Here is a 10,868-nt window from a genome sequence, read left to right as displayed (position 1 = left end):
AGAATTAAAATACTAGGCTTATACGTGAATTAAAATCATCCTTCATTATTTAGGAGTAAGGTAAAGATATTAACTTCAGACTTTTTGTTAAATCAGCATGCTAAGCCAGCTAGTTTATAAATAATAAACACAAGCACACACACTTTCCAACCAATTACAGAGAAATCAAATTAGAGAAAGAAAAATCAAGAGAAGGCAAAGCAAGAAAGAGGGGAAAAAGTAACAGTCATAGGATCTAGAAGATTTAGAACAGCATCTGGCATGTTATCCTTATCCGTTTATTGTATGATAATTTATTATTACTATAACTTATTTCTACTTTACGTGTCATTTTTGCACAGGGACCGTGCTTAATCTTCTCTGTATTGTTCTAATTTTTAGTATATGTGCTGCCAAAGCAAGCACAACTGTTGCTTCTATTCTGATAAATCTCTCTGGAGCATTCAAGACAAAGACTCTTTAACAGACAAGTTCTGCTAATGCTGATGGTTCCCTGATGACAACAAGCTGTTAATGCTAATTAAAAGACAGGCAGTAATCTGGAGGAATTAAGAAGCTCTGTTACTCACAAGGCCTTGGGCCAGTCACTTTACACTCTGGCCTTAGTTTCCTCATCTGTAGAATGAGGAGTCGGAGGGTGCTGGAGGAGAGGGTCAAATTGGATGTTTTTTTTAATTTTTAAATCCTCATTGACCAAAAGAAAGAGGAAATCTCCTGACTCCGGCCAAAAACCAAACACGTTCAGAAACGGTTTATTTGAGTGAGTGGCCATCTCGCCACAGGCACTCACAGTAAGTTTGGTCCCCTACCAGATAGGAAGTGGTGGCTCTTCTTGCTCATATCAGAGCCTGACAAGCTTGGAGGCCACTGAAGATGGTCAGAGCAAAGCCTCCACTCAGAGGAGATGTGTTAAAGACACCCTTCCCAGCCAGAGTGGAAGGAATTACAGAGGCTCTCAGAAAAGGTGGCAGGCTCAGAGTTCTGCACCAACACACTGGAGTTGGGCTGCAGACAGTATGTAGCTATCAAACAAAGCCACTCTCCCTTCCCCCAGTTACACAAGGACTTTTCAAATACACCCCTCTCAGCTGAAAATCTTGAATATTAAACTTCTTGAATCTCCCTACCTGTCATCATTCTAATTCACAAATGTGAACGCCCATGTTTCATGCATTTTACATACATGTGATACACTAATGCCCTTCAGATCTATGTATTGCAGAGGGAACTCAGGCATGGAAGGTAACTGGCTCAACTTCCAAAGATAAACCTGGTAGGTGTGATAGCTGCTGAGAGAGGAGGGCTCTCCTCCTCTTGAGAAATCCCTTTGAATTTGGGTGTGGTGTGAGTCCTTCTGTTCCCAAGTATAGTTTTATCTAATCTGCCTTGAAACTGCTCCGCTGATGAACTGTATTATCAATAAAAAACTGCTGAACTAAAGCTTCTCCTCTGCAGCTCTTAAAAATGGAGCCTGCTCTGTCAGAAAGCAATGTCATAAGCAAAAGGATATGTATACAAGGACGTACACAAGAGCATTGTTTAAAACTCTGGAATATCAGTAAAAATCCATCAGCAAAGTCGTGGGTACATCCATAATATCATAATGCTAGGGATTTGACTTGTTGCAAAGAAAGTCACTGAGTGACATATAAACTATGATCCCATTCTGGAAAAATCAATAGTAACAAAAATAATGTTAGCAAATGCAGGGAAAAAACGGAGGCACATGTGCCAAAATGTTAACAATGATTATTTAGGGATGGGGGGAAGTGGGATGGAATCTGGGGAGATTTCACTATATGTGTTATATCTGCAACTTTAAATTTTGTATAATGTTGTATTCCTTTTGGGTCAGAAGGAAAGGAAGAAGGAAGGGAGGGAGGGAGGGAGGAGGTAGGAAGGAAGGAAGGAAAGAAGGGAGGGAGGGAGGAAAGAAGGAAGGAAGGGAGGGAGGAAGGAAGGGGAAAAGGCAGTGCTAAAAACATTTTTCCATTCCCTGCCCCCCTGTTCTTGACGTTGTACTCTCTCATTAGCCAAAGTAAGGTTTTGATACCCAGTTGCGTTCATGGTCAAATGCTTTTTACTCAAGACAGAGACCTTTTCTTTTCTTTTTTAATATATTTTTAATATTTTTTCTTAATTTTTTTCAACGTTTTTTTTATTTATTTTTGGGACAGAGAGAGACAGAGCATGAACGGGGGAGGGGCAGAGAGAGAGGGAGACACAGAATCGGAAACAGGCTCCAGGCTCCGAGCCATCAGCCCAGAGCCTGATGCGGGGCTCGAACTCACGGACCGCGAGATCGTGACCTGGCTGAAGTCGGATGCTTAATCCACTGCGCCACCCAGGCGCCCCGACAGAGACCTTTTCTTTCCACAGCTGCAGATTTTTTCCTACAGCCTGCAATAGCAGCTTGTTGCCTCCAATCATTTGTAATGGTTGTGTTCTCAACAGGACATGTTGTACATGTAGGCATTTATATATTAAAATACTTGAGGGTTGCCTGGGTGGCTCAGTCGGTTGAGCGACCGACTTTGGCTCAGGTCATGATCTCACGGTTTGTGAGTTCAAGCCCCACATTGGGCTCTGTGCTGATAGCTCAGAGCCTGGAGCCTGCTTCTGATTCTCTCTCCCTCTTTCTCTGCCCCTCCCCCACTCATGCTCTGTCTCTCTCTGTCTCAGAAATAAATAAACATTAAAAAAATTTTTGGTGGGGGCGCCAGGGTGGCTCAGTCGGTTAAGTGGCCGACTTCGGCTCAGGTCATGATCTTGCGGTCCATGAGTTTGAGCCCCGCGTTGGGCTCTGTGCTGCCAGCTCAGAGCCTGGAGCCTGTGTCAGATTCTGTGTCTCCCTCTCTCTGACCCTCCCCATTCATGCTCTGTCTCTCTCTGTCTCAAAAATAAATAAACGTTAAAAAAAATTAAAAAAAGGGGCGCCTGGGTGGCACAGTCGGTTAAGCGTCCGACTTCAGCCAGGTCACGATCTCACGGTCCGTGAGTTCGAGCCCCGCGTCGGGCTCTGGGCTGATGGCTCAGAGCCTGGAGCCTGTTTCCGATTCTGTGTCTCCCTCTCTCTCTGCCCCTCCCCCGTTCATGCTCTGTCTCTCTCTGTCCTAAAAAATAAATAAATGTTGAAAAAAAATTAAAAAAAAAATTAAAAAAATAAAAATAAAAATTTTTTTAAATACTTGAGGTAGCTCACTGTGATATTTGAGCACTAAATCTGAAATTTATTTATATATTATTTTTGGTTAAATTGATAAATAAATCAGGTTACTTTTCTATTTTAGAGTTTAAATTTTTAAAAAGTACTCAATATGTTAAGATGTTTATTGCAACAGAAAGAATTGAGAATTTCAGTGTTGAGATTAAAATCTCTTATAGACTACCTGTTCAAGTTTAAGGTTTCTATGATTCTTTAAATTTTAAACATGTCTACCTGCATACAACTAGAAAAGTTGACCCCAAATATTGCCTCAGTTTTCTGGATGTTACTAAGTAGTGTATGTCCTTTTACTTTATGTTTTTAGACCCAGCCTAACAAAACTTGACATATTTTCATAGGCTTTTTTGTCTTGCAATTTAATTTCATTCATTCTACTCTATAAACATCTATAATTATCACTGGATTAAAAACAATAGCTCACATTTAATAGGTATTTTCTACTTTCTAGTAGTTAATATCAACTAACATTTCGTTCCCATTTATTACCAGCTGCTCTTTAACTAAATGTCTTCTTTTAGCCTGGCACTGGGGAGGATACAAAGGTGACCTGGACCCTGAAAATATATGAACAATCCAAACATGGTTCTGTGCTCAAAACGAGATACTAGGTTAAAAGATACTAGGCTCAAAAGCTACTAGGTTATGTAATTCCTAGACTGAATCAAGGAAGCTTCCTGAGGTTGTTGGCATTATATGTGAGTCTTTAATAGGATTTGGTCATCTGGAAATAAAGGAGGAGGGACAGTCCAGATGAAGGCAGAAAGGCAGAAATAGGAATGTGCAGGGCTTGTGCTGGTTCCTGGGTCTATTGGGGCTAAAGCACATGGTGCATGAAGGAAAGACACAGGAAAGAAAGCTTAAGGGGCAGATGCAAAGAATGTTCCAATTATAAGGACCAGTGAATCATTTATCCCAACACCTTCATTTTATGGATGAAGGCACTAAGGCAGACAGAGAAGGGAAGTACCCTCAGTTATTCAGTAGTGGGGATGGAATTAGATTTCAAGCTCTCTTGGATCCCACAACTGAGCTTCCAGTTAGGCTGGGACAGATCAAGGAGTGCCTAGAATGCCAGGCTAGAGCCAGGTGGTCACCTCAATGCAGAAGGAGCCACTGAAACCCCCATGGGTGAGTGCGGGTCATTTGTAGGGTTAGGGTGAGAGATAGGGTTAGGTGTAGGTTAGGTGTAGCAAAGGTGAGGCAGAGACTAAGATAATTTGAAGGCTTCTAGGCTAAGTGACTGGGAAGTCAGGAATTATATTTTAATAAATGGTTTCTGTTAACACACAGAATCCAATCTAGAAAAAAAAATTAGTTCAATTAAAAACAATCAGTTGTTCTCAAAGTAACTATTTGATTAATGTAACTTCTTTAAAATGTCATATCTTTAGACACAGATTCTAGATTAAGATTAGGTTAAGGAAGGTTGGAGAAAGTGGGCACAGTCTGTAATGGGTATCAGGTACTCAGTTTGCCTCCTCTGACTCTTTGTTTCTGCCCTTGGGGGAGACAAAGATTCTATTACTTGAGTCCACACCCCCATATACTTTGTATTCTCTTTACATTTGAAGAAGAGACAAAATATTGACTTCTTTTTTTAAAAAGTATTTTACTGGTAGTTTATTTTTGTTACATTTATTTTTAGTTCTACTTTTCTCACAAGCAGCATTTCCCAGAGGTTCTGTTGGCCACAGACAGGTAAAACCTCCCCAATCAGCAGCATGAATCTCATTCCCCTCCCCTGTAGAATTACAGGCCAGAGATGCATCTCACAATAACTGGTGCACTCAAGGGAAGGCAAAGAGTGGAGGTGTCAGATTGTCTGGGTTCCAATCCCAGCTCTGTCAACTAATGAGTCCTGAGGTCTTGGATAACTCATGCAACATTTCTGATTGAAGCTGATTCTCACCTGGAAAATGGAGCTAGCTAATGGTAACTCATCCCAGGTTTCTTCTGGTTCTGAGAATTGCTAGACAACGGGCCAATAAAGCTGACTGCAGTGCCAGGTGCATAGTAAGCATCTTGTTCAACCCTAAGCTATATGAATTGTCTCGCCCACACCTCAGGACAGATAAGCTGCTTAGAAAGCAGTAGCATTTCTAAAAGGAGTTGCCGTTCCCAAGTAACTAGTGCCCTTATTTTAGACGTGCTTTAGAACTAAAGATGTTAACACAACCACTTCACAGTTTACTTCTCCTAGGTAAATTGTTTTGAGAGCATTACCAAGAGCCTTAAGATGTATATTTCCACATCTCTGATTTATGTAAAACTATCTGCCCAAAGCAAAACAGACCCTCTCTCTCTCCCCCAGTCTGGCCTGCTTCCCAGCTGTTCACATTCCCTACGGGATTGTTAGAAGCTCCACACGCTCTGCAGAAGGAAAGTAAACAGCTCAGCCAGGCAGGCACCCCACCCACCATTTTATTTTCTTAAATCACTCCTTTGGCTAATATTTCAGGGACAGACACGCGACGCATCTGGCTCCAACCAAATATTTTCAGTCAGTCGGATTCCAAGGTAAATATTTGCCACTTCGATTGCAGTTAACAGAGGTAGCGTGAAACAGGCAACCATTTATCAACCTTCAATCAGGGCCGGCTGGCCTCTTGGGTGATCTACTTCCTCCTCGTAAGTCCCTGCGCGGGTCCCCGCCCCCATGCTTCCGGTCTTGCGTACTTGGTGTCTGAGACTTTCTGAGGCCTATCTAGGAAATTCTCCTCCAAGCGAAGCCTGGTGAAGGGTTTTTACAGGATTGCTGGGCTGCTGGCTTCGCAGAGATCCTTTCATTTTTAGCCGGTGCTGTTTTTCCTTACTCCTCATGACTTGTCTTGTTGAAAGGATGTTGGTTGTGGATGAGAAATACTTGGGAAGGGTTATGGAAGTCTCTCAGTCTTGTGATTTGAGGTGGAGGGCCAGGGAGATGTACCCCTGAAGCATTTACCTATTACTTAAATTGCTTCCTTGAGAGGCTCTTAATATTGGCCCAAGGCTTTTGAGCTACAGTGAATAAACATTGCTCAGGGCTTTGTGTCTTATCCTGTCGTTTGCACTTGTGTGAGAATGAACATATTAGCTTTTTCTTATAGATGTACATTTTATGTAGGGAGAATAATAAAGAGAGATGAAAACACAGGAAAGTGGCAGGTGGGGTGGTTTTGTATAAGAAGGAAACTTCCTGCCTCATTCTGTGTCAGGGTTCTTAGCCTTTTTGGAGTCCTTTTGAAACTATGAAGACTAAGGACCTTTTGTTTTCCCAGGAAAAGACCTGTGAACACAGTACTTTGCCTATAACCTGAGGAGATTCATGGATCCCTAGAATCTATCTGCATACTCCCATGGAGGGGGGTGGGGCATGGAACAAAGGTTAGGAAACCTTGGATTTTAGGTAGAGCATGCCCTGGGTGCCAGACATTCCTTGTGTTGCCTAGGCTGTACTAGGATGAAAAAAGTGAGGCACTTGCCTTAGGCATGAAATTTAAGGGGGCATCAAAAAGTTCAGAAATCAGGATACATAATGTTTTAATGCAATATTTTAAATGAATCTGCAAACTATGGCTGTGGCTTGTCAACCTTTTTTTTGTAAGCAAAATTTTATTGGAGTCAGGGTCGGGATTAGGACAAGATAGGTGAGGCACTGTTGTACAAATGCACGTTCGGATTCTGTCTTTATTTTAAAGTTTTTATATTTTGTATTTTGTTCATTGACTTTTAATTTTTAAATAGTGCATTAAAATATTGTTTTGAGTATTGAGGTTTTTTGACCCCTCCCCTTTAATTCTGCACCTGAAACCAATGTCTCCTTTGATTACTGTAGCCACCAGCCCTGCTTGTGTCCAGGATGCTGTTCAACTAAAAACCAAATATAAGTGATCACTTGCTGTGTGCTAGGCCCTGGGCTCCCACATTTCCAGACAGCAAGGGTAGTAGGAAAAACTGATCTATCAAGATGGTTGATGTCTATTCCTGGCTCTGCCATGTCCTTCTGCATGACCTATGCCAAGTAACTTAACTTTTCTGAGCCTCTTCTTAACTGCAGAATGAGAAGGTGAGAATGGGTGGTTTCTGGTTCTGGCAGTCTGTGGTTCTATGGCTTTGAAAGAGACAACTAAGCCAAATTGTTCCCTAGAGAACAGAGTCCTCAGTGGGCAACCAATTCCACATCAGCCCTCTAAGGTTCTCTCTTGTTTTTTATTTTTAAAATTTTTTTTATTTTTAAATGTTTATTTATTTTTGAGAGAGAGAGAGAGAGAGAGAGAGAGAGAGAGAGAGAGAGAGAGACAGAGCATGAGTGGGGAAGGGGTAGAGAGAGAGGGAGACACAGAATCCAAAGCAGGCCCCAGGCTCTGAGCTTTAAGCACAGAGCCTGACACAGGGCCCAAACTCACTATCTGTGAGATCATGACCAGAGCCAAAGTCAGACACTCAACTGACTGAGCCACCCCATAGGATTCTCTTGATTTGCCTTCTTGATGGGGGGGTTTGGCATTCTACAGACTTTCATTTGTCTAACTGTGAGGCCCCAGACCATCAAATCTTTTCAACTTGAGTACTGATGGCTAGAGTCAAAGATCTTGAGAGTTGATGAGAGTATGGAGAGTATGGAGAGATGATTTTGTTTAAAGGAAAATGAGGCTCAGACAGGTGAAGTCAGTTGGCCAAGGTGGCACAGTGTCAGATTTAGAACGAAAACCTCAGTCCCTGACTGCCATCCGATTTTCTTTTCATTTCACCATGGTGTGATATGATGCATGCCTTTCTACTTCCCTCCACAGAATTTCCTAAAAATACTTTGAATTCTCTCTCATAATAGTCTTTCTAATTCCTGTGTTTATTAATTTCCTTGTTAAGATGCTGCTCCCCAAACAACTAGAATTCACCTACTGCTGGGGGATTGGGAGCCAGAATTCTTGATCAGTGTCTTATCCTTAGGTCTTCTTCCCTCTCCCAACCTCATTTTGGATTTAACTTCTATGGGGATTTTTTAAAACTGCTACAAGGCATTTAATCTTAGAAAGCTGACTTCCTCTATGTTTCTTTTGAAAGGTATTTTTAAACATGGAGAGAACAAGCGATGCATAACAATCTGTAAGGTAGGTACCATTATTCCTATTTTACCACCAAAGAAACTGAGGCACAAAAGGGTAATTAACTTGCTCAAGATCTCCCAGCTTAAAAAAAAAAAAGAAAGAAAGAAAGAAAGAAAGAAAGAAAGAAAGAAAGAAAGAAAATAAAAGGAAAAAAAGGAAAAGATCTCCCAGCTAAATATCAGAACCAGGATTCAAATCCAAGCATCCTGACTCCAGGGTCTGTGCTTTCTCAACTACCTCACTGTATGGCCTGTCTTTTGGACCATTTCACCTGAGCTTGAACAATTTCAGTGATGGGGAGCTATCTCAGGAGATCCGAGTTCTCTTGCTGGGCAGCCTCATCTGTTGGAATGTCTTCCTTCTATTTGTTGGTACAAGCCATAGGCAGTTATCCAAAATGGTTTGCTATTGTCTACATAAGAATAAAGGTAAAAAGGAGAGTGAAGAACACAGAGTAAAATCTATCAATCTGTCCTGCCTCCACCAAACATTTCTGACCCACTAACTTGCAGTTATGTGGGCTTTCTAAACAGGCATAAAGTTCCCTCTTTCAGTTTTGTGTCTATGGCAAGTAAAATCCCCATCCTATGTTTATACCTTGTTCCAAGAAAGATTTAGGTTGGCCCACGTGGATTATAAAACATGATTAAGTAGCATAAATTAAAAGTCTATGACATGATTCAGCAATTTCACTTTTAGGTATTTTTCCTGCAGAAATAGTTACAGGAGCTTACCAGGATAAATATTCAAGGGATTTTACTTAAATTTTGTAATTGCACAAAAATTGTAGGCAATGTAGATGTGCATCAATAAGGAGATGGCTAAATAAATAATGTGTTAATGGAGTTGTGAGAGGATTTCAATCTAAAATTGAACTGGAGGAAGGATACCTGGGTGGCTCAGTTGGTCAAGCGTCTAACTTCAGCTCAGGTCATGATCTCATGGTTCGAGCCCTGCATCAGGCTCTGTGCTGACAGCTCAGAGCCTGGAGCCTTCTTTGGATTATGTGTCTCCCTCTCTTTCTGCCCCTCCCCTGCTTGTACTCTGTCTCTCTCTCAAAAATAAACATACATACATACATACATACATACATAAAATTGAAATGGAGCATAAGAAATGGAGACTCTCATGCATCCTTCCTCAGAAGAATAGAATTTAACTGAGAGACTGATTTCTTGTAAATGCCTGATTTACAGAAGATCAAGACTTCTCTCCTGACTAATGAACATCCACCAAGAATCTCTCCCCATCCCCAAGCCAATGAACTTGCTGCTTGGACTCTGGCTGGACTTCCCCCTCTTTGCGCTCCTTGCTCATAAATACAGCCTGCCCCAAACCCTCAAAGGACTCACCTGTAGCTTGCTATAACATGCTTCTCAAATTGTGGTTCCCTCTGCTATTCCCAAATAAACTCAAATTTCTGATAATTTGACCTTGCCTCAACTTACTTCCTTGTTTAGGTTAACAGAGTATCTTTTTTTTTTTTTTAATGTTTATTTTATTTTTGAGAGAGAGAGAGAGGGAGACAGAGTGTGAGCTGGGGAGGGGCAGTGAGAGAGGGAGACACAGAATATCAAACACACTCTAGGATCTGAGCTGTCAGCACAGAACCCAAAGCAGGGCTTAAACTCAGGAACTGCCAGATCATGACCTGAGCTGAAGTCAGACACATAACCAACTGAACCACTCAGGCGCTCCAGAAATCATCTTTATCCTAATGAGTGTGAAGTGGTATCTCATTGTGGTTTTGATTTATATTTTCCTAGTGATTAGTGATATTGAGCACCTTTTCTACTGGCCATTAGTATATATTCTTTGGAGAAATAGCTATTCAAGTCATTTGCCCACTTTGTGACTGGGTTATTTTTGTTGAGTTGTAAGAGGTTTTATATGTTATCAATTCCTTATCAGAGATATGATTTGCAAATATTTTTTCCATTTTGTAGAGAAATGTGCCTTTTCTTTCTATGGATAGTGTCCTTTGATGCACAAAAGTTTTAATTTTGAAGAAGTCTATTTTATCTATTTTTTCTTTTGTTGTTTGTGCTTTTGGTGTCCTATCTAAGAAATCATTAACACTTCATCATTTTGCCTGATAAAGTGTAATTTCCCTAAATCCCCTTTCATTTTACTACCTTTGCCCACCTCCTTTTTTTATTTTTTAAAATAATGGTTACAGTGAAGATATACAACTGCCTGAGATCAAACTGGAAGAGGCAGTGCTTAAATTAGTTAATACATTAATATGGTCCTTAGTGTGGCAGTTATTCTGGGTCACATTTTCTGGATATTCGTTGGACATTGGTTGGATTCAGACCACACATTTTCTCTTTGGCTGCAGCTAATATATTAACTGGCAGTGGGATCAAGTCCTGCTCCTCGGTGGCAGCTGGGCCCTCCCTTGGAGCCTCTCTACAATCCCTTCACTTATTGCTAATTGACTTCCTAATTCCCCACAGCAGCTGTTGTAAGCCTTTTCCACTCTCCTCCATCGCTTTAATCTCCCTACTCTCCACACCGAGAGGCAGGTGATCGTGCATCCGTGATCAGGTCTC

General features: G+C 41.2%; 1 non-coding gene across 1 annotated transcript; it reads right to left on the bottom strand.

Moving 5' to 3' along the window:
- Positions 1-296: 296 nt before the first annotated feature.
- LOC122482282 lies at positions 297-405 on the bottom strand. The gene has a single exon (XR_006297081.1). It is a non-coding gene; the product is annotated as a U6 spliceosomal RNA (small nuclear RNA).
- Positions 406-10,868: the final 10,463 nt, after the last annotated feature.

This window comes from Prionailurus bengalensis, chromosome C1 (genome assembly GCF_016509475.1).
Source record: "Prionailurus bengalensis isolate Pbe53 chromosome C1, Fcat_Pben_1.1_paternal_pri, whole genome shotgun sequence".
Classification (NCBI taxonomy): Eukaryota; Metazoa; Chordata; class Mammalia; order Carnivora; family Felidae; genus Prionailurus; species Prionailurus bengalensis.
Note: the sequence above shows the minus strand (reverse complement) of the source record. Positions and strands in the feature narration are given on the sequence as shown.